The 25124-nt window shown below is 34.6% G+C and overlaps 1 protein-coding gene across 5 annotated transcripts in view; it reads right to left on the reverse strand.

Moving 5' to 3' along the window:
• CTNNA3 (catenin alpha 3) overlaps positions 1-25124 on the reverse strand; it is a 1835081-nt gene that overhangs the window by 614227 nt on the left and 1195730 nt on the right. The window lies entirely within an intron of this gene.

Here is a 25124-nt window from a genome sequence, read left to right on the forward strand (position 1 = left end):
TATGTGTATTAAAATTAGATTATTTAAAATAAATATGATTAAATACATTCATCCTCAACAACAGGAAAAACAGTAAAATGTCTCCACATATATACAGTTTATATTGAAAAGTATAAAATGTTTTATATTTTTTAATACAAATAATTTTTATTTTTAAAATTTTCCTACTGCCTCTATTACTGCAGAATGAGATTTTTTAAATATAAACTTTCTCACCATAAGCCCTATGAAGTTCAAAACACTTTTCTAAGTGATGACATCAGGCATTTAATCTATCTTTAAAGAACTAATGATTCTGGGAATTTAAACATGTCAATGTAGTCTTTTTTACATTACTAATTGATGAGAAATGGGTGCCTTTAACAGATTATTCAAATTAATAAACAAAAATAGATCAGAAAGAACCAAATTAGGACTGTAATTTGAATGCCCAGTGATTTCCCATGGATATTCCTGAAATATTGCCCTTGTTTCAGGAGAGAAATGAGCAGGAACACTCATGGTGGTGAAAGACATTCTGGTGAAACTTTCTTTGGCATATTTCTATCAAATTTTTGGCTAATTTTCTCAAAACACTCTCATAGTATGCAGATGTTATCATTCTTTGGCCCTTAAGGAAGTCATTAAGCAAAATGCCTTTAGCATACCATAAAACTGTTGCCATAACCCTTGTTCTTGACTGGTCTGTTTTTGCTTTGACTGGATCACTTCTGTCTCTCAGTAGCCACTGCTTTGATTATCGGGTCTTCAGGATTGTATTTGTAAAGCCATGTTTCATCTCTTGTTACAATTCTTCAAAAAAGTAATTCAGGATCTTGAAATCACTTATTTACAATTTCCACTGAAAGCTCTGCTGTTGTCTGCAGCTGATCTGGGCACAATGGTTTGGGAATTCATTGAGTGGAATGTTTGTTCAACTTTAATGTTTTAGTCAGAATTGCATAAACTGAACCAATTACGATATCTATGCTCATGCGTGTTACTTGTGCTGCTATTCATTTGTTACCTTCAATTAGGGCATGAATAATATAAAATTTCTTGATCACAAATCGATGTGGATGTGCTGCTTCTGTGAGCTTCATCTTCAACATCATCTATTGTTAAAATGAATCATCAGTTTGTAAAGTGATGATTTATTTGGTGCATTGTCTCCATGAACATTTTGTAAAGCATCAATGATTTTATCATTCTTCCATGCAAGCTTCACCATAAATATGATGTTTGTTCTTCAATTTTAGAAGAGTTTATGTTGCCTTTGATAGGTGGTTGATAGAGTTTGGCTATGTCTTCACCCAAATCACATCTTGAATTGCAATTCCCATAATTCCCATGTGTCATGGGAGGGACCTGGTGGGAGGTACTTGAATCATGAAGGCAGTTACCTCCATGCTGTTCTCATGAAAGTCAGTTGAGTTCTCATGAGATCTAACAGTTTCATAAGGGGGTTTTCCCTTTTGCTCAGCACTTCTTCTTCCTGCCACCATATAAAGAAGCACATGTTTGTGTACCCTTCTGCCATGATTGTAAGTTTCCTGAGGCATCCCTAGTTCTGTGAGACTATGAGTCAATTAAACCTCTTTGCTTTATAAATTACCCAGTCTCAGTTCTGTCTTTATTAGGAGCATTAGAATGGACTAATACAGAACTGTTTTCAAACTGATGTCTCTTATTTTTAATCCCTCAAACTAGATCCCTCAAACTAGAACCTGTATTATTATAAGTTAGTAAAGGTTTATATTGGTGCAAAAATGTTGAATTCTATACATAATGTTTTCATAAAACACATTTTCAATAAATGTTTTGAAGACCTTTCACACAATGACAACAATAAAAAGAAGCTTCTACTGAATATCCTAAAGACTGTAACTTAAGTTACTTCCTATCAGCAAATTACTAGAGGTAGAGGCAGGAAAAAATTAGTTGCTTGAGAATAATATATTTAAATCCCCTTCTTTTATTTTTTATAAAAGAGGAACATATTAAATTTTAAGGAAACACACTAACTTTAGAAATTACGTGCAGTATGCCTTGACTTCAGTTTTAGAGTTTTATTAACCTATTAACTTACAATGTACCTTTGTGTATATTGCAATAGCTCTGGTCTCTGGTGTTTCATTGTTCTTGTAAATGGACAACTATGTGCACATGTGGTGTGCAGAAATTATGCCTTCACAGCAAAGTATACTTTTAAAGTACTGGTGTAAAACCCTCAGTGGAGATATGAAGTTATGAATATAAGACAGGCTATATTTTATAAGAATACTTTCAGTTCTGCTGCTGATCCAATTTATCTGATTCAACACTGCACACTATGAGGAGGCTTTATCCTGGTTGACTTTTCTGATACTTAGCTTAAATCTAAAAGTAGACAGAATTCAGAAGAATTCTTCTAACCCTCTTAAGGCAGAAGAAATGTTCATCCCAATGTCACATTCCTAGAATTTTTGCCATATATCTAGAGAAAATAAAATAACCATCTTAAATCTTCTTCATGCAAAACTTAAAAAAAAATAAATTATGTTGCTTTCTGAGGAATTTTGTTTCTTTAGATTACGGTTGAGATGTTTACATGTCAGTCACTTGACCCTGATAATTATTTAGTCTGTCAATTCACCTTTGAAACAGCCACTTTTAAGTTTAGGCCTTCTTATATCTTAACTGGGCCATTCTAGTAGCCTTACAGGTTTCTACTTCAGTCTCTATTTGCCCTGAGACATTCTTCTTAATACAAACACATTTCTTTCTCAAATACAGAAGTGATCATATCCCTGACTTGCGGATAACCTTTAATAAATTCCTAGTTGACTGAAAACAAAAACAAAAACCAAATTTCTTTTTAGTAATTCACAGTCTAAAACCATCCACAGGTTGGGTCTTACCTAGAGTTCACTCTGCTCTAATAATCTCACTGGTTTTAGCCTTTGTTCCAGCCACAGTTTTCAGCTCCATTTCCTTATCACATCAGTCATCTTGGTACCTCTGTGACTGTTTTTATAGCTGAATCTGCCTTAATTCCTTTGCTCCAACCCCTTTTCACTCCACTCCATCTCAGGAAACATTTTTTATATTTAACAAATCCATGGAAATATCACCACATACTGCAAAGCCTGTCCTGGTTCCTATACCCAGTAAATGGCATTATTTTCTCCTTTGTGTTTAAAAAATATTTTGTCCATATAAATAAAGAGTAGTTATTCTATTGCATGATTGCTCATACATACGTCTGTTCCTGCGTAATTAGCTCCATTATAGGAAAGGCTATGTATTATGCATCTTTGCTTCTTCGTATACTAAACATGTTAATTATCATAGCTGTTATACATCTAAACTGTCCCTAAAAGAAACCATTCTGTTCACAGCCCACATTGAGAGGACAGCCACAGGGGGACAGGTTTGGTATTATTTTCTCCCTCTTCTACACTATTTAGGTCATAGGCAGGTACCTAATTCAAGAGGAGCTAATCTGTTGGCTGGCTGGTGATTGGTCACGAGGTTTGATATAAAAGGTTTTGGTGTTTTAATCAATCTTGAAAATTTGAACTAGAATTTATGGAGAAATAGTTAGCAGTCAAGACCAAAGTTGAAAGTTTCTGTAGAGAGTAGGCATCTTATAAAATCAGAACCAGAGGGGACCAGTGGAACTGAAGCTACAAGGAAATTGGAGCCAAAGTGAAATGAAGAAGAAACTGTGAGTAGACTGAAGCTGATGTTTAAAAAGAAAATAAAATAGAAAGACAGAAATAAATAAATAAAGTCTGGAGTAAAATAAGCCAGTGGGTAGCAAGGAGAATAGGGAAAATCTATCAAGAGACTCTATAGCATCAGAGAGAAAATGATACTCAGATGAAAAAAAAGAACTAGGACTGTATTTGAGAGTATCCCATTTTGGGAAATACTAATAGCCATAATAATAATACACTAATGAAGTCCATACTTTGTGCCATGCACCACTGTTCCAAGCACTTTCTACATATTCACGCATCTAACTTCTTTAAACTAATTTTTACACCACAATGGGGTAGGTAGGTGTTGTCGTCTCCATTTTCAGACAAGGGCACCAAGTTATTAAAGAGAAGTTGTCAACTCGACCTAGACCTTCATGCTCTTAATTGCCATACTATATTATCTTCTATAACAATAGTATACTAATTTATGATGCTATGAGTGAGTGATGATCCTTAAAACCATAAACACATCACTGAAGAAAACATTACAATGCCTGGTGTAAAGAAAAACAAAAGAGAGAGAGAGAGAGAGTGTGTGTGTGTGTGTGTGTGTGTGTGTGTGTGTGTGTGAGAAAGAGAGAGAGAGAATATACATAAAATTTGCAAGTTAATCATTTATAAAATTCAGTGGCATTAAGTACATTCACATAGTTGTGCAATTCTCCATCTCCAGAACTTTTTAGCCTCTCAAACTGAAATTCTGTACTCATTAAACAATAACTTCCCATTCTTCCTTCCCCCTAGTACCTAGTAAGCTCTATTATACTTTCTATCTCTTGATGTTGCCTATTCTGGATACTTCATATAAGTGTAATTATACATTTGTCCTTTCGTGTCTGGCTTATTTCACTTAGCACAATGTTTTTAAGGTTTATTCAAGTTGTAGTAGGCATCAGAATTTGACTTTTTTAGATTAAATAATATTTCAGTGTATATACGAACCATGTTTTGCCCACCCATTCATCTGTCAGTCAACATTGGGTTGTTTCCATCTTTTGGCTGTTGCAAATAATGCTGTTATGACCATTGTTGTACAATACCTGTTCAAGTCTTGGCTTTTGATTATTTTGGGTATATGACCAGAAGTGGAATTGCTGGATTATATGATAAGTTTTCTTTTTTAAACAGTGTCTCACTCTGTCACCCAGGCTGGAGTGTAGCGGCTCAATCTCAGCTCACAGCAACTTCCACCTCCCAGGCTCAAGTGATCCTCCCACCTCATTCTCTGGGACCACAAATACGCACCACCCACCCAGCTAATTTGTTGTATTTTTGATAGAGACAAGGTTTCACCATGTTGCCCTGGCTGATCTACAAATCCTGAGCTCAGGTGATCTACTGGCCTCAGCCTCTCAAAGTGGTGGGATTTCAGGCATGAGCCACCATGCAAAGCTGACAATTTTAAATTTATGAAATTGCCACATTGTTTTCCAAAGTAGCCGCACCATTTTATATTCCTATCTGCAGTGCACAGAGTTCCTATTTCTTCACATCCTGGCCAAAACTTCTTTTCTTTTAATCATAATCATCCTAATGGGTGTGAGGTGGCATCTCACTGAGGTTCTGTTTGCATTTCCCTAATAATTAGTGATGCTGAACATCTTTTTATGTGCTTATTGACCAGCTGTTTATTTTCTTTGAAGATATGTCTATGCAGGTCTTTTGCCCATTTTTAAACTGTTTTTTATTATTGAGCTTTAGGAGTTTTTTTTACATATTCTGGTTATTAATCTCTGACCATGTATATGATCTGTAAATATTTTCTCCCATTCTTGGGTTGCCTCTTCCCTCTCTTGTTAATGTCCTCTGATACACAGAAGTTTTAAATTTTGAGGAAGTCCTATTGGTTTTTTTGTTGTCTGTGCTTTTGGTGTCATACATGCATTGTCAAACCTCATGTCATTAAGTGTCTATCTATGTTTTCTTCTAAGAGTTCTATATTTTTAGCCACTATGTTTAAGTCTTTGATTCATTTTGAGTTAATTTTTTTAAATGTTTCAAGGTAAGGGGCAAACCTCATTCATTACCATATACTTAAATTTTCCCAGCATCATTTGTTGAAAAGATTATCCTTCACCCATAGAATTATCTGAGCAGCCTTGTCAAAATCCATTTGACCATATATGCAAGGGTTTATATCTGGGATATCTATTCTATTCCATTGATCTATATGTCTGTCTTTATGCCAGTGTCACACTGATTTATCTCAGTTTGTAATGAATTTTGAAATTAGGAAGTGTGAGGCCTCCAATTTTGTTCTTATTTTTCAAGATTATTTTGACTACTTAAGGTCCCTAGGGATTCCATATGAAATTTAGGATGTGCTCGCATCTGTAATCCCAGCATTTTGGGAGGCTGAGGCAGGTGAATCACGAGATCAGGAGTTCAAGACCAGCCTGGCCAACATGGTGAAACTCCGTCTCTACTAAAAGTACAAAATTAGCCAGGCATGGTGGCGGGCACCTGTAATCCTAGCTACTCGGGAGGCTGAGGCAGGAGAATCGCTTGAAACCAGAAGCTGGAGGTTGCAGTGCGCAGAGACTGCACCACTGCACTCCAGCTTGGGTGAGAGAGCAAAACTCCATCTCAAAAAAAAAAAAGTAAAACAATAAAGAAAAAAAAATTTAGAATGCATTTTTTTCTATATGTGCAAAATACATTGTTGGTATTTTGATAGGGATTACATTTAATTGGTAGATTACTTTGGTTAGTATTATCATCTTGATAATATTAAATTTTATAACCCATGAACATATGATGTCTTTTCCGCTTTTTATGTCTTCTTTAATTTATTTCAGGGATATTTTGTAGTTTTCAGCAAAAATTACAAAGTCTTTCACCTCCTTCGTTAAGCTTATTCCTGGCATTTCATTTTGTATGCTATTATTAAGTGAAATTGTTTTCTAAATTCCCTTTTCAGATTGTTCACTGTTAGTATATAGAAACACACTGGTTTTTGTGTGTTGATTTTGTATTCTGCTGAATTCCGTTATTAGCTTTAAGATTTGCGTGTGTGTAATCTTCAGGATTTTCTAAATATAAGATTATGTCATCACTGAACAGTGATAATTTTATTTCTTCCTTCCTAATTTGGGTACCAAAAAAATGTTTTTTGTTTTTTTTTTTTAATTTTCTTTAAGTTGGATTTTGTCAGGCAAGTAAGAAGAAAGGCATTGATTGAATTGATCGAGGTTATAAAAGGGACACACAGAACTCCAAGGAACTGCTGAAAGCACTCACCAGCCTCCTCTTTGAATATGGCTTCTGTTATTCCAACTACATTCCCTGCCCATGCTTGCTGATATGGGCTGTGTTTGATACTCATTTCTCTTTCCTCATAGAGGCCTGTCCAAATCAGCTCCTGTTAGAGCCTGTGCATTAGGTTTTCGGGCACCCCTGACAAAAGCCAGCTTAGTTAGCTTCAGCTGGTCCCATTCTGTCTTCATCAGGCTTCTTCCCATTTCTACTGCTATATGTGGTCAAGGCCTCAACATGCTGTAGGCTAAGCTTCCTCATATTTTTCTATTAAATCAGATAGACTATTTTTACTACATTCTGAACTAATTTACCTTGGGAAACCCTTGAACATCTAAACTACATTTAGAATACTTAGAATTTTCAGACTGTCTCAAGATTTTCTTTGTTTCTCTCTAGGTATTAGAAGCTTGTATTTACAGGTATCTCATTTGTACAGACCCCTTCTAAGACCCATAAGAGACTCTAGAAATGTGTTCACAACATTGCCATTTGTTCCAGTAAAATCTGCCACAAATAGTTTTGGGATCCTGCTAAGGGGAAGTTGAGTTGAGGCTACATTTAGTTTGTGCTTAGTGGGTAATTTCAGGTGTTTTACAGTCACTTCCCTGTATCTTTCACTACCTTCATCCTTGTGGTACTGACTTCAGACCATGATAGAACCAATAGATCCTTTGCCTGTCCTAATTCTGTGTGCTCTCCTTTCTGAAACCCCCCAAAACAAACCGTGCTAAAACAAAGACTGAATTATCTTCCCAGTGTCTATATAGAAAGTGACATTACAAAGTAAATTGTTGTGATTTTAGAGGGGATCAATAGTGTGCAGTGAAACAAAGATAGAAAAACAAAAGAAAAAAGTTTCATGAGGGTGTATCTGACTGATCATTTATACAAATATATTTTTTTTTTCTGGATTGTGCTATATTTTGATATTTGACAGCATTTTAAAATTAGTATCTAGTTGGTTTTTGTATTCTAAATAAATATTCACTTTTTGTTAAAGAAGGCCCTCAAAATTGTGTGTGCTTTAGGCTCCTCACGGCCTGGCCTGTCACCATCAATGTATTTTTTTTTTTTTTTTTTTTTTTGAGCTGGAGTTTTTGCCCTGTCGCCCAGACTGGAGTGTAGTGTGTTACCTCGACTCACTGCAACCTCCACCTCCCAGGTTCAAGCGATTCTCCTGCCTCAGCCTCCCGAGTACTGGGATTACAGATGCGCACCACGATGCCTGGCTAATTTTGCTTGTATTTTTAGTAGAGACGGGTTTCACCATATTGGCCAGGCTGGTCTCGAACTCCTGACCTAAGGTGATACACCCACTTTGGCTTCCCAAAGTGCTGGGATTACAGGCGTGGACCATTGCACCCAGCCAGTGTTTTTTTCTCATAAAAAAAACTATCTTCTTAAATGATGAAATGAACACATATTCAACTGTAATATTTTAATTCTTTACAGAGAAAAATGATTTATTTCCCTTCACCTTCCCTTTGATGTGACGGTGGTTTTCTTCAGAAAAGTTCTGTTTTGCTTTTAATATATGTGTGAAAATGGAATAACAGTGCAGTAATTTAAAAAATAATATTACTGAGGACCTGCAATGTGCTGGGCATGTTTCTAATCACCTGACTTGCATTAACATTTTTCATCCACCGAGAAAGATCTTATCAGTATCTTCAATTCGCTGACAAGACAATGGAGGCACAAAGAGATGAAATAACTTGCCACAAATTATAGAAGAAACTCTAGGTTGGAAGCCAAGAGGCTCAAGTTAAAGTTTTACTTTGCTTCAAACTGACTTTATGTCCATAAAAAAGTCATATTAACCAGGCCGGGCACAGTGGCTCACACCTGTAATCCCTGCACCTTGGGAGGCCAAGGCAGGTGGATCACCTGACGTCAAGAGTTCCAGACCAGCCTGACCAACATAATGAAACTCCGTCTTTACTAAAAATATGAAAAATTATCTGGGCGTGGTAGCACATGCATGTAATAATCTCAGCTACTCAGGAGGCTGAGGCAGGAGAATCCCTTGAACCCAGGAGGTGGAGGTTGCAGTGAGCCGAGATGAGGCTACTGCACTCCAGCCTGGGAAAAAAGTGCAAAACTCCATCTCAAAAAAAAAAAAAAAAAAATTATACTGCTCTAGGACCTATTTTCCCAGAAGTTATAAGTATGCATACACTGGGGTGGAGTGTGGAGACAGTGTTTGAATTAGCCCATGACTCAGAGGTTCTTCAGATTTTAACATTTGATTTAATGCTGATGTATATTCTTCTCTTGAGAGATTTCTAAAAACAATTACTTAAAATGTGAAAATAAATCTACGTAATATAATTTCTCCCAGAGACAGTTCAATATTGGCATTGATACAAATAATCTTAAAAAGTTAGTTAATATAACAAAAGCACTTTGTGGATTAAAAAGATGATTTATATGTAGTATCTGTAGGTCTGATTACCTTGGTGTCACAGCATGTAGAGAAAATTAAAATAACTAGATATATGATGCCTCAAATATATCTAAGATTGCAGTGAGGGGAATTTATATAACATCCACTTAAACTGGTAACACCATCATAATTTCAGATTTCTAGCACCTGTAGTAATAGTATCAAATTCAATGCTCTAATTCTGTGCATCCTTTTCTCAATTGTTTAAATGATATTCTACTACCAAATATTTCTCATTTTCTATGCTGGTTTTTCCACGTTTCTTTATTTTGATAACTTTTTCCATTTTACCTGCTCTAATATTATAATTCATCTATGGCAAATTATCTTTACATTTTAAATTATGGTATGCAATACTTCTCACCAGGAATCTCCACAGTCAGAACTTTATGTCAAATGATAAAAGCATTTCAGAATAGGGTGCTGAGGAGACATAACTTGCCATGGACTCCAGGTTTACAATTAATGAAACTACATTCAACGTTGGCCTCACAACCTTGTAATCTTCTCATTCCATGAAGGGATGATCCCTGCTTGATGGGATTACTCACACTGAAACTTCTCACGACGTTCATTTGCCTTGGATACACATATAAGAAACTAAGCTATCCTATTCTAGGGGTTAAAAGTATCTTTTAAGAAGGCAAGGGAACAAAGTTTATTTCTGGGAGGATAGAGCTTTCTGTGAAAGTATATGACAGTTTAAATCTTGTATCTCATAAAACATTCTGCTAAAGAGGGAAAGTTCAACCTAGGACTATTTCGGTTATGGAAGCTGTCATAAGCAGGAAAAATAATGCTCCCAGAAGGTCTGTAAAAGGCGTAATTCCACATGAAAATCAAAACACTTATTTTACTGACCTTTATATTAAATATTAAGATTGGACAACCTACCAAATTAAATACACAAAAGAGGAAAAGAATATGAAATACATTGTTTGGCATGCTAAAACAAAACCACCAATAAGTAGGTTTCATAGACTAATAAAAATAGAATTTGGAGAGAGGCCTCACATTTTAATCCAGCTCCATTACTTAGTTTTGTGTGATTTTAGACAAATTGCTTACTCTCTGAGCCTCAATTTCTTAATCTGTAATGGTCATTAAAAGGCTTATTACAAAGGCTGTTGGTAGAGTTAAATTAGATTATGTAAATAATGCAACCAATAATCACCTGCACAGTTAGACACTTCACAAATGTTTTTTTTTTTTTTGAGATGCAGTCTTGCTCTGTCTCCTAGCCTCGGGTGCAGTGGTGCAATTTTGGCTCATTACAACCTCTGTCTCCCACATTCAAGCAATTCTCCTGCTTCAGCCTCCTGAGTAGCTTAGATTACAGGTGCCTGCCACCACACTCAGCTAATTTACAAATGCTTGCTTTTATACAGATATCTTGAGAATAAAATACAAGAATGTTTCAGGAATTTAAAAGAATATTATTTCATAAGTATATGTATACACAGAATTTATAATTTTGTTAAACTCAACAATCATTTTAATATTCTAATTTTTAAAGTCTTAAATAGATATAAATAGGAAAAATTGAATCTACAAACACACTATTTTTTAGGACTTATCTGTAACATAAAACTAAAGTGAGAAAATTTGCCTTAAAATTATCTGAAACCAGTAATACACATTACAATTTAAGGTAATAAAAAATACTTTAACTGGCAATGATGGAAAAGAAAACATAGACAACAGAGACTTTTAGATCCATTATAACTTACCACTCAGGGATTTAATAAGTTTAGAATTTGGAGTGGAAAAAAATTTGTACTATCTCCCAAATCATTTGAGTTAAAATGGAGGAATTAAAAATGAATTTAATATTTTTGCCAAACCTTTTTTTAAAAAAGGAATTTTATGTCAGAAACATCTACAAAGTTTCCCTTTAATGTACCATCCAATTACATATAGACATAAGGCCAAAATGTAAGGTATTCATTAATTGCCAAAGTGTGTTTTTTATAATAAGAGGTTGGCAAAAATAAAAAAAAGCATATATTTGAAATGCCTGACTGCTTGCAGACTTGGATTCAGGTTTGCTTTTAGCACTAAAAAGAGTTCACATAACATTAGGAAATTTAACTTTCTTAATTGTCAAAGGATATCTGCTCTGTATCTACCATTTATCTAAGTCAGAAAACATATGACAGGAGAAACTCAGAAAATATTTCACTTTTAATGTTCTAAGGGAGAAAAGTCATACACAAATATTCAATAAAGGACAACATGTATATGAAATCTATATAAGCAACGTTTTCCCTGAATTGCAAGGGCATGTTAAGAAAATACACATACAAGGTTGGGTTGAAATAGTCAGGGTTGACTTCTTTCATTCCTCTCTCATTGTTCATGCTCTTACCTGCTCTCCTTCTCTTCCCTTCTGATGGGTTCCTAAAAAGTTTATTACTATCATTGACCTAGTATTTTGACCTCTAAGATACTATGTACACTGCTGCAACTCCAGTCTATGCTATTATTACCTCTCACAGTGACAACTGAGGTAGCTTTAGGTCTGTTTTTAGTCACTCTCTACAAAGTGATATTTCCAAATTACCAATTTCACAAAGCTCCTGCCTCCTCTTTTATTATAGGTTCTAAGTGAAGGTACTCAATTTAGCCTAAGGCTCTGAAATATCTAGACCCTGCATATTTCTCTAGCACTTTTTCCTCTCAGTCTCCCTCAATTTTCTACTCTTCCTTGTCTAGGGGTTTGTCTATGCTTTTTCTTTCTGTAGTGATTTACCTCTTATTAGGTAGCTCCAATTTATCAAGTAGAGCTCACCTAAAGCATTATTTTCTCATGAAAACTGTATCAAATTTAGGTCAGATTCCTTGATTTTATATTGACATGGGTGAGTATTTATCTCACTATCTCATCTTATTATTTAGATGTTCATTAGAGTGATCATATGATTAATGTCTGATCTCTACTTTCCCTTGTTATAAAAAAACAGTGATCTTAATGTCTTTATGTTATTTCCCCTGGGTACGTGGAAAGTACCAAATAGAATCCCTCTTCCCATGTAACCAAGGCTCCGGTCTAAGGGTCCTTCTACTTTGCATGCCTACAAATGTATTAAAGCCTCTTCCCAAGTGATCAAGTCTATCCCTACAGGGAACTCTTATACCAGGATCTATGTTGATGAAAATACGTCTACGTGGTCAGGTATGGAGGCTCACGCCTATACTCCTAGTGCTTTGGGAGGCCCAGGTGGGAAAAGAGCTTGAGATCAGGAGTTCAAAACCAGCCTGGGCAATATAGCAAGACGCCATCTTTACAAAAGAGTTTAAAAAAATTTTTTTTAAGGGAGGCAGCAAATCACACTGCCATGAATGCACCTATGCAACAACTTTGCATGTTTTTCACATGTACCCCAAAACCTAAAATGCAAAAAAAAAAAAAAAAAAAAAAAAAAAAATGTACATATAAATTTATGTATAACTCTGCAGTCACAGAAAATAGGGCCACTACTAAAGTGCACATTCAACAGCAAAATGTTCATCAAATATCCATATTAAGCTATTCTAAAGAGTATTCCAAGCTGAGGAACATTTGCCAATGGAGCGAATCACCAGGATTTCCTTGTTGATCCATCCTGTGCTGAACTCTAGTGAGTCTGGAGTTAGGAAAAGGTAAACATTAAAGTGCCATTTCCCCCATGGAACGGCTATGCTCGAAGACTGACCATTTTGTTATTTTTTCAGATTTTAATTATATTACTTGCTTAGCTAGAGATCAGAACAGGGAAATAAGAAAGAATTCAAGCTGGAAAGGCCATTTAGAAATACTGTAGCAATTTGACCACACATTTAGGGGAAGAAAAGCTCTATAATCTATTTAAATTGACCTGAAACAAAAGCTCTTTATTACCAATATAGGTGGTTGATTAAAGATAAAATGTAATAAAAATAGTCAGATGCTGCCATTAAAAGGGAATATTATTGGATTTTTTCCCAACTAGTATTTTATTAAAATCACATATAAATCATACATATATGTATATATATATATATATATATATATATATATATATATGTATGAAATAAAATTCCTGGAGAATAGTGTCTTTCCTAAATTAAAAGCTTTGTCTATAGTTTTCACAACTCAGTATTTGTATCTTTTTCCCTTAATCTGTCAAATTTGTAATATATAAAATTATTCAGTAAATTATATCATTTATAATAATTTAATAAATTATAGTATTTACTGAATAGCAAAGATCATTGGGAGTGATTTGAAAACATAAGTGAACTATACTAACTTCAGGTATTATATTAATATTAAATTCTTTATTTTCTAAAGTTATGAAGTATTAGTTTAGGAAGAACATATTTTTCATTCTGGAAATGGGGAAAAAAACATGTTTTCTCATTAAATAATTACAAACATTACCATTTAAAATTTACTACTCTATTGGAGAATTCCTCTTGGCCTCAACAGATTGTAAAAATTGCTAATGTTTATCTCATTCTCCAGGACCTGGAGTCCTTAATTGCTGAAGCATATTCACTGGTGCATGCAAAGTACTGCAGTGATGCACTACTTACTGTAATAATTACATATTAAAGAAGCAACGGCCTACATTCAGTCAGACTCACTTTGTAAGTTTACTTCTTAAGGGGAAAAAAGTCCTGAATTACCAGTTACAAAATGAGATAGTTGATAGACAAAAATTACCCTCGGAAAACAGAATCAATAATATACACTGGAAAAGAGCTCCTCTTTGTTGAGCACAGACCTCCAATTTTTAATTTAACGTATTATTTATTTTGTTCAGGGCAGGTTTGAGCTGTAACATGCCTAGAAAGAGATAAATATGGTGGTTTTTAATTACAGACTTGAATTCACTGGTCTATGTATAGACCCAGGAATAAGGTACTACTGTTTCCTGGGAGTTGGACTATGTAAATTAGATTGAGTAGTAGGACAGAAAGCTATGAATAAGAGGGAATTATCTCTGGGGAAATATAGGTGACAAACCTACAATGGCTTTTAGCATCTGGCAGGCTCTATTTGAAGAGCTAATGTCATTCTACGTAATGGATTAGGAAGAACTGGATGCACTCCATAATGCAGGCCAAGCATAATTTCCATGATGACCGAGTCTTCTAGCATAGCAGACACTATAACTGCCTTCAATTTTCTAGTCTCATTTTCAACCCTATGGTGAGAGATAGGGAGAGAGAAGTCTGTATTTCTCCATAGTCAGCTGAGGCTACAGCAGCTGTGAAAGCAGGATTTGAGGGATAATTAACATGTAGAATTCACAGAATCATGACCAGTTGAATGTGAGAGATAAGAATTATGAAGGAATCAAGGACAGTCTCAAATTTATGGCTTGAATGACTTAATTAATGATTATTTCAGTGATCAAAATAAAGAACACAGAAGATATGGTTTCTGTGAGCAAACTTATTAGTTAAGTTATAGACATGGTGAAATTAAAATACTGCAGCAAATCTATGTTGAGATACATAGATATCAGAAACAAAATGTGGAGAAGAAAAATATATCTTTAGAGTCATCAACATACAGAGCTATAGATTGCTGTTGAAACGTGGGGATGGATTCAGTACCAGGATTTGGAAGGATATCATTGTGGGGTGGAGGGGGGGGGGGGCGGGAGAAATTAATAAAGGTAATTCCAGTGGCTCACACCTGTAATCCCAGCACTTTGGGAGGCCAAAGTGGGCGGATTACCTAAGGTCAGGAGTTTGAGACCAGCCTGGCCAACATGGCGAAACTCCATCTCTACTAAAAATACAAAAAGTAGCTAGGCATGGTGGCATGTCTGTAATCCCAGCTACTCAAGAGGTTAAGGCAAGAGAGTCGCTTAAACATGGAGGTGGAGGTTGCAATCAGCTAAGATCGCACCACTGCACTGCAGCCTGGGTGACAGAGCAAGATTCCATCACAAAAATGAAAATAAATCCAATATTCATGAATGTGGGCATAGAAAGAAATGCATCCAAAAGGAAATGTTCAGAGTAGTAATAATTTCAACAAGAAGACCATGGTCAATAGGATCAAATACTGAAGGCTAGTCAAATAAGAGAAAGAAATAGGGGTTCATAAATTTTGGTACTTATGCAGATACTGATGCTTTTAACAGAGAAGTTAAAGGTAGAATACCTATGACAGTAACCTGAAAGTAACAAGATGAGAAAAAATGGATGATAGATTATTGGTAATTAAACCTAAATTTATTTCATAGGTACTTCCTCTTCATTGAACATTGCACTAAATTCTATACTGTAGTTCTTTCTACCTCTCTCTTTCTTTCTCTCAAACTCTCTCTCTCTTCTATTATACAACTGAGTATATAGGAAGGAATTATATGTATCCTAAAATGTTTGAAGTGACATTTACGTCGTGAAATAAGCTTCACTCTTTTGGGTCAACTGTGAAATAGAATTAAAAGCCTGAGGTTAAATCAGAAGCAAAGCATTTTCTGTCAAACACAGCTTTTACTGAAAAAAAAAATAACTTATATGAAATGTATAACTATGGGTTGCTCATTTAGTTGTATATAGCATAATTTTTTCGCTTACAGAAATTGTTTTCACTTTCCAAGTAACTCGAGTGGTTTCTTCAGTTTGACAAATAGTTATAAAAACAAGTTTGCAACATAAAAGAAAGCGTGGCAATCAGCTCCTGCAAAAAAACTGATTATTGACTTAAACAAGTCATGGAAACTAATAGCCAGGATTGCAATTACAGTCACAAAGACAAGACCACATCTTTATGTCAAAGGCATAGAGTTCACTCACATTCAAGGTTCAATACGCTTGAATACAAAGACAAGATAGTGATTACACAGAACACAGTCCAAGAGATGACTTCATTCATTAACCTTGGAAAATCCTCCATTGAAATTAGATGTTTCTTAATTTATCTATGTTTATGTAAGATAATCTCAAAGCAAACTTGTATGATTCCAACCATTTCCCTTGTTACAGTGCTTTAAGAATGGAGTCCTGACCAGGCACAGTGGCTCGCTCCTATAGCGCTAATACTTTGAGAAGCCAAGGCTGGAGGATGACTTGGGACCAGGATTTGAGACCAGCCTGGACAATATAGTGACACCGCATCCCTACAAATTTTTTTTTTTAAACTTCTCTGTGAAATTACCAAAATCGCAAAAATGGGTTAATATTCTCCTCAAGGCAGAAAAAAAATCTCCATAATTTCCAGGTTTTTCTCTAAGAATTTTTACTATACGAAAAGGATAAAAGATCTAAGTCATTCCTCAGAGCATATCACAAAGTTATCTTCCAGAAACACTCTCCACACCATCACTGCATGGTATAATAACCTCCCTATCACGAAGCAGTAAAGAATCAATCATAGATATTTTCTTAACATTGCATAACACACTGTTTTTCAGGGACTGCCTGCTTGAGGGTCTCCTAAGACACCATGGTCTCATTGCCTGAAAACAACCAGCTTCTCACTGGCTACTCTTTAATAACACAACTTTTTATATTTATTTTTCCCTCCCTCTTCATTTAATTGAGGTGAACAGAAGAGCAGATAGGGTGATGTTTGTATTGATCAAATAAATATTTTTGTCATAAAAATCAGCAGAAGCCTCTATTTCAGTATTTTCAGGTTGGTGGTCTTAGAATCTTTAGGGTAATTGATTTTATTGGACTTAGCAAAGGCAGACTTCCTTTTTTTGGGGAAGATACGTTTCTAGATGTTAGTGCTTATAAATCTGCTGTTAGGTGTTGGTATATTTAGTGACTTTGGTTCTATGGAATTTGAACTTGAGAAGTCCTTCCTGTGGCAAATTTAAAAATAGAGCAGCGTTGCAACCAACATAACCAAAAAGAAAGTGCTCACCTTTCTGACAGTTTAGCCTGAGTGCTTCAAGAGCAGATACGTGACTCTCCTGAATCAGGCATTTGAGACTTTACTGATGAACCTTTTAAATAATTATCAAAAGGTGACTTACATATGCTGTTAGATAGACTAACCACTGAAAGCATGAGAAAAACTGCTGATGTTAAGTAGTCTGTTGGTAGGAAATGCTATGGACTGAAAGAAAAGATAAATGTCTTTTGTCACAATACCGTCTTACTGTAAACAAAGTCTATCCTAGCGAGAGGTTCACTGAATAGAAAAGGAACATTTTTAGAGACAGTTAATGTATCAGGTTGAACTGGTTTTCATAACGGTGTTTTTAAAAAAATTTCCTCAGCTTTATTATTTTATGATTTTCTAACTTATCAGTTTCATTTTTTCACACGGTACCATTTATTTACCTACCCTGTAGAACTTCTGTTCAAGTAATATGGTGTTTGTTAAACGACTATTGTCGTCATCATTGCTGTTGTTGTCATAATTATATTACTCATAGTGTTGTTTAAAACCTTGTTGCTCAAAGTGTCATCTGCTGACTAATACGACATCTGAAATGAGTGACTGAGACATAAGTCTCAATCATCAGGGTTTATTAGCCAGCTTTAGTGTACATCCGGAAAAACAGGAGCCACAGACACTTTTGTTTTTCCAAAGAGGTTTTATGTGGGTATTTATAAATTTCCTTAAAGTGAGAGAAGGTATGTAGAAAGAGGTGCAGGTAAACGGTAAGACAAATGGTTACCTTCCTATGAGACTTGAGTTAGCGCCCAGTAAATCCACATTGACATAAGAGAAAGTGAATGTTTGAAGAGAAAAAGAAAGTAAAGGAAGAGGCAAGTATGCAGAGGTGGAGGAATGAGTCTGGTCATTGTTCTGCATCTGGGAAGATAAGCTCATACTGGTCTTTATCAGTGTGAAATCCAACAGACTTCAGTTTTAGGAATAAGATTTATATTGTAGCCCTGAAGTTACAACTGGCATTCCCTTGTTTATATGACAGAGCAGCAAAGAATTTACTTTTAAATGATCTGTGGGGACAGTCCCTTTACATGCTTGAGGTCTTTTACCTTCCCATGGGGATCCGGCTAAAGAATGATAGACTGGACAGGAAAAATGTGGCACATATACACCATGGAATATTATGCAGCCATCAAAAACGATGAGTTCGCGTCCTTTGTAGGGACATGGATGAACCTGGAAACCATCATTCTCAGCAAACTGACACAAGAACAGAAAATCAAACACGACATGTTCTCACTCATAGGTGGGTGTTGAACAATGAGAACACATGGACACAGGGAGGGGAGCACTATACACTGGGGTCTGTTGGGGGGGAGAGGGGGGGATAGAGGGGGGTGGGGAGTTGGGAAGGGATAGCATGGGGAGAAATGCCAGATATAGGTGAAGGGGAGGAAGGCAGCAAATCACACTGCCACATATGTACCTATGCAACAACCTTGCAAGTTTTTCACATGTACCCCAAAACCTAAAATGCAATTAAAAAAAAAAAAAAAAAAGAATAATGTTAGTGACAGCTATTCATTTGGAAGAGGGTGTGGCAGGACAGGTTTCACTCTCCTTTTTGCAGAAGTTTAGGGTTCCTGCAAGTTTAATTTTTTTCCTTTACAAACAACATTAGCATCACCTGGGGGCTTGTTAGACAAGCAAAATCTCAGGTTCTACCCCAGACCTACTAAATCAGAACCTGCCTTATAGAAGAACCCTGGGTTATTCATAGACACATTAAATATTTAAAAGCACTACTCTAAAGGGATAAAATGACTTAGACAAAATACCTATAATTGTCCTGGTCAATGTTTATTAAATGTTTTCTCCCCTCCCTAACTCAGGAAATGGATTTACTCATTTTCTATCTTAGAAAGCTGTCCTTATTTTGCTTGTTATCACCAAACATTATCATCATAAATAACAATGACAAGAAAAGGTATTACATCCCTACTGTTATAAACATTGGGGATATAAGTAAAAGTCATGATCCCTGTAATAGAATGTATAAGCTATTTGGGATGGCAGGACAGTTATATACTTAAATATGAGGTATCTATATAAAAAAACCTAATTTTCTGTCTGTGAATAATAGCGTCCCAACAAAAGGACTAGTGGCTGATACAGTTGGAAGTCTCACTTGAAATACAGGCAATTTGTAGTACATGAAATTCACTTTAGAAGTTTCTAGTTTAGAGGAGATAACCTCTCAGAAAGTTATCTGTCAGATCAGCAGAAACTAAGGCGCAGTACAGAGGATCACTTGGCCACTGATTGAGAGAGACATGCCACATGTATCTGCTACCTTAGATAGAAAAGAAACCAACAGTTTCTGTAATGAGTCACAAACTGGAAGCTCTTAGCCTAGATGTCCTAAAGTGCAGAAATAAAGTTGAGCCGTTTCTCATGTAAACTACTATAAGTGAGCATAAAAAGCAGTATCTCTAGGTCTTTTCCTTCCTTCTTCCCTTCCTCCCTTCCTCCCTGCCATCCCTCCTTGTACAGAGCCAGCCACCTAGTTTATGGTTTATCAGAAATTTGGAAGAGCCAGGGTTAGGTCTACTTGAGGGCTAACTGACAAAAGAACAGCTGCATTCCAAGTTCTAGTGTATGAATTGATAAGCCTGTGTCTACCATTTACAGACCTTTCAAGACTGTATGAAGTTCGATATTATTCCCTCTCATGCTTTATCTTTTAAAAGGGACAGTCTTTGTATGTAAATTCTTCCAATTCATTATATTCCTTAAATTTACCAAAGTCTTTTCCATATCTATTTTTAAAAAGTCAAAGTATAGCAATCAGATCTACATGCAATATTAATGGCATCTGTTAACTTGCTTTGGAGTTTTTTTTCTCTTAAAAAAAAAAAAAAAAAAAAACCCTGTTAGTAATAACCATCATTTTTTAACCCATTTGTGTGCATCAATTGGTGATTTCGATGGAGAATCTACAGGGATGCTCAGGTCCCTCCTTTTTGTTATCTCCTGTTCAAATCTCATCATTGTATAGGTGTGGCTTCAATTATTGTCTCTTAAACCAACATTGTGTTTATACCAAAGGAATCTGAGTTGTTTCATTTCTGCTCAGTCTTCCAGAGCTCTAAATACTTTCTCAAATTTAATTACATCACTCTGGCATCTCCCTGGCGTTTTCATTCTGTACTTTCTCTTCTGAATCTTTTGCAAGAATATTCATCTATTAGAATCCCAACAATTTTTTTTCTGTCAAGTAAAGTCCTGATTAGCCTTGTATTTCTTCCCTGCATCTGAGCTACTTCCGTATATGATTAAAATGTTTCTCAGTATAAGAAGTAAAGTTCCTATATTGAATGCAACTCTCACCAATTCCTTTACTAATCCATTAAAGGATTTTAATGTATTGTTAGGTAAAATGTTCTACAGAAATCATAAAAGTTTTTTGCCATAATTCACGTTTCTTTAGATATTGTATGCTACTAACACTTGAATTATTTCTCCATAATTCACGTGTGTTTAGATATTATATGCTACTAACACTTTGTAGAATGTCAAGACCATTGACATTCTACAAAGTCAAGATTTATTTTTTCTGACGGATAAACTGTTAGATTGTGAAACACGTGCTTATCACAGGAGAGAAATTTCATTCTTCCCCATCCTACTCAGTGGATTCTAACTTCACAACACTTAAGAGATTTATACTATTAAGTGGCTGTTAAAGACTAGCTTAAAAAACTTATAGATGTCTGTAAAGCATTTTGCAATGCATATTTAAAAACTTAAAATTTGCAAACTTTAAAATAGAAATTCTACTTTTATAAATATATTCTAATGAAATAACTAAAGGTAAACATCGAAATTTAATTTTAAAAGACCACAGTATTTTTAAATAAACACTATATAGTAAATTACCAAAATATATAGCCACTAAGTAAATTAGAATGAAATTCTATGCAACCACGAAAAATGTCATTAAATGGAAATTTTAATGGAAAGGGGTTTAAGGCATTTTAAGTGAAGAAAAAAACAAATTAAAAATATGTGTATTTTATGGAGATTACCACGTACACAAAAGCAGCTGAAAGGTTATACACCAAAGTATTATTCATTATGATTTCTGGTAAAGAAATTATAAGAAATTTCTATTTAAAAAAATTTTTTTAATGAATTACATTTCTAAAGATAGCAGAAAAAAAATGACGCTCTCTTAGAAATTATTCAAAATCTTTCCTATTAGAATCTGTTTATCTCTGAATCTTATCTCAATTATAGGGGAAGCTGTGAATAGCATGTAACAACATCCTCTTCACAGTTGTGAGTCAATTTTTCAAAGTTTCTTTTACTGTATATGGTAAAATAGGTGATTATATTATGCTAAATTATCCTTTTTCTGAATTTAATCCTTCTTGAGATGTAAATATATATTTGTACTTCAGCATTTTTCTTTATTTTATTCTATCTCCTTCCAAGCTAAATGATGACCTATTTGTCAGCTCCATTAGTAATTTTATTTACCGCTTCAGCCTTTGAAACAAGTTAATGCAGAAGATTTAATAGTATTTTAGAATTTACTTCACATAGTAATGTGACTCAAGGCTTCATCTGCTAAATGTCCCCTTTGGCATTAAATAATTTAATGTGCTAACTATGACAGATACAGGACGGCCAGTTTCCCAGTAAATGTACTAGCTCCTAGTAAATTACCCTCTCCTACCTTATACCATGCAGCCTATTAACCTATAAAATCCCTTCTCTTCCAATATAGGCAGGATGTCTCAACTGAAGACTTAATGTTGAACACATCTTAAAGCTTGAGAAGACTTTATTTCAGAGGGATGGGAAAGGAAAACTAATCATTGCGAGCAAACTTCAAGTTGCTGAGGATACAGATGTCACCTTGATTCATTTTCTATTACATGATTTGATGAGGATATAGCCAAAAACCAAGCTAGATGAGTATTTTAATGAATGTAAACTGAGAATGCTTTTGCAGAAAATATAAGAAATTTCTGTGTTTTTAGTAATATATCCTAGGTTCAAATTAATACATCTCTTGAGTATTCTGTGCCTTAAACTTGTATAACCATGTAATCATGCCATTTGAGTGAATAAGTTACCACTTCAGGAAAAATGAAGTCAGCACTTAATTTATATTTATAGGATAATTGTATTTTGTTTTGCTTATATCTTAAGCCTACAGTCTAGTAAACAAAAGATATCAGAAGAAAGCTTTGTAAACTATTACAGAATGTATTGTTAAATAATATTAAGAACTTCCTTGCATTTTATGGAAAAAGATAATGCATATTGTGTACTTTTCATTATTTTAAAAGTGTCTAGGACCAAATAAACCAACATTGTTCTATTGTCCTTCTACTGGTTTTGGAAAAGATTTATGTAACAAACTATTATCTTCTAGTTGGAAATCATAAAAGATGAGGACTGTTGTTCCTATAATTAATCACCCTATAGTGTAGCACTCTCTCACAGTGACTTAACAAAATACACTTGTATATGAATCTTAAATATGCAGAACGAATACTAAAGTTGAATGGATAGGATATTTTATCTTCTTTTAAGCTTTCATATAGTTACATAAGACAAAATTCAAAGTCTGTAAAACAGAATGTATAGCTTTAAAAATAATTATAACCAACACCCAAGTTGTGGAATAGACTATCATAAATTACACACCCCTTATATTCTGTTTTTTCTTTTTAATGTTCTTGTGTAAGCATGCATTTCTGAACACTATAGTTCTGTTTTGCTTCTTTATGAAATTTATGAAAACAGAAACTTTATTTTAGTCAACATTACACTTGTGAGATTCATCCAGATTGCTAAATGCAGCTATAAATCATTTATTTTGTTGTTCCTTTTTTCATTATATAAATACATCACAAACTATCCATTCTACTGTCAAACATTTGGGTTGTTTTTAGGAAATTACAATTAATGCTGTTACTAATATTTCCCATATATTTTCTCATTCCTATATGTATGAATTTCTTCAGAGTACATATCTGGGAGTGGAATGGTTGGGTCATAGAGTCTATTAACTTTTCATTTCAAGAAACAATGTTAAACATGCTTCTAAAGCGTCCATACTGATACAGTCTCCCAGCAATGTGTGAGTATTCTTGATATTCCACATCTTTACCACTTGGTATTGTTAAGTTTTTAAATTATAGCCATTCTGGAGGGAGTATAGTTGTGTTTTTTTATTTGGAATTATCAATAGCTAAAGAGATTAGACTGTTTTCTACATGTTCATTAGACATTTGGGTTTTGTATTTTGTTATTAGTATATTTAAGTCACTTGCCCATTCTCATTTTTCTACTAGGTTCTGTCTTTGTATATTTTATATATCTACAAACATGTACATATGTTTTATAGCTATTATATTTATAGCTATTATATCTCTATACATATTTATCTTCTGATTATGAACCTATTGTCAGCTATAAATATTTTTATAGCTATATATTTATAGCTATTATTATATCTCTATACATATATTTATCTTCTGATTATGAACCTATTGTCAGCTAAGTATTTTGCAAATATATTTTCCCATGTGAAGGCTTATATTCTCACTCTCTTATGAATGTATTTTGATAAACACAGGTCCTTAGGTTTAGTGCACATTAATTTACTGTTTATTTTTATGTTTAGTACTCTTATTTCCTATTAAAGCTTTTTCATATCCAAAGCTTATGAAGACATTCTACACTATCTTCTAAAAACATGTTTTTGCCTTCACCTTTAAGTTACTAATCCACATGGAATTGGTTTACATGCAAGATATGAGGGAGAACTCATTTCATTTACTTTCACACACATATAATTGTCACAGTATCATTTACTGAAAAGAATATACTTTCCCCACTTTTGTAGCATCAAATCATAATAATAAATGTATATTTCTGTATTTTTATTCCATTTGTTTACCTTTGATTCAGTACAACATGGTTGTATTAGTTTGTTTTCATACTGCTATAAAGAATTGCCGGAGACTAGGTAATTTATAAAGGAAAGAGGTTTAATTGACTCACTGTTCAGCATAGTTGAGGAAGCCTCAGAAAACTTACAAATATGGGAGAAGGTGACGGGGCAGCAAGGCACCTTCTTCACAAGGCGTCAGGCAGTAGATATGAGTAAGTGCAAGCAGGGGAAATGTCAGATGCTTATAAAATCATCAGATCTTGTGAAATCACTTACTACCATGAGTTCAGCAATGGGGAAGCAACCACCATGATCCAATTACCTCTACTTGGTCCTGCCCTTGACACATGGAAATTATGAGGATCATGGGGGTTACAATTCAAGATGAGATTTTTGGTAGAGACACAGCCAAATCATATTAATAGTTTTAATTTATCTTTTTATCAGACTTGGTATGTCCCATAGAGTAATTCCTTCCATATTACACTGTTTTTGTCAGAATAGATTATACTGCAATAACAAACAATTTTAAATTGCAGTGACCTATAACAACAGAGCTTTTTGTTGTGTTTTTCTTGCTCTCACTAGATGTCCATTTTGGATTGTCTGGAGAATATACTTGATTTCTCCTAATTCTGGGGCCCAGACTGATTGAATAGCTACTCTCTTGCACATATTGCTAATTACCTTAGCAGAAGGAAATAGATAGAGTGTGGTGAATTATTTATTGGCTCTTAAATCTTCTAGCCAGAAGTCACAAATGTCACTTTCATATTTCATTAACAAAACAAGTCACATGACCAGTCATCACATCAACCAGGAGGAGAAAATAAAATACTGGATAGACAGCACTAATGATTAACCTAATCTTTTAAAAGAGTATGTAAC

This window comes from Aotus nancymaae, unplaced genomic scaffold (assembly GCF_030222135.1).
Source record: "Aotus nancymaae isolate 86718 unplaced genomic scaffold, 86718_ANA_hifiasm-v0.15.2.pri h1tg000010l, whole genome shotgun sequence".
NCBI classification, from domain to species: Eukaryota; Metazoa; Chordata; class Mammalia; order Primates; family Aotidae; genus Aotus; species Aotus nancymaae.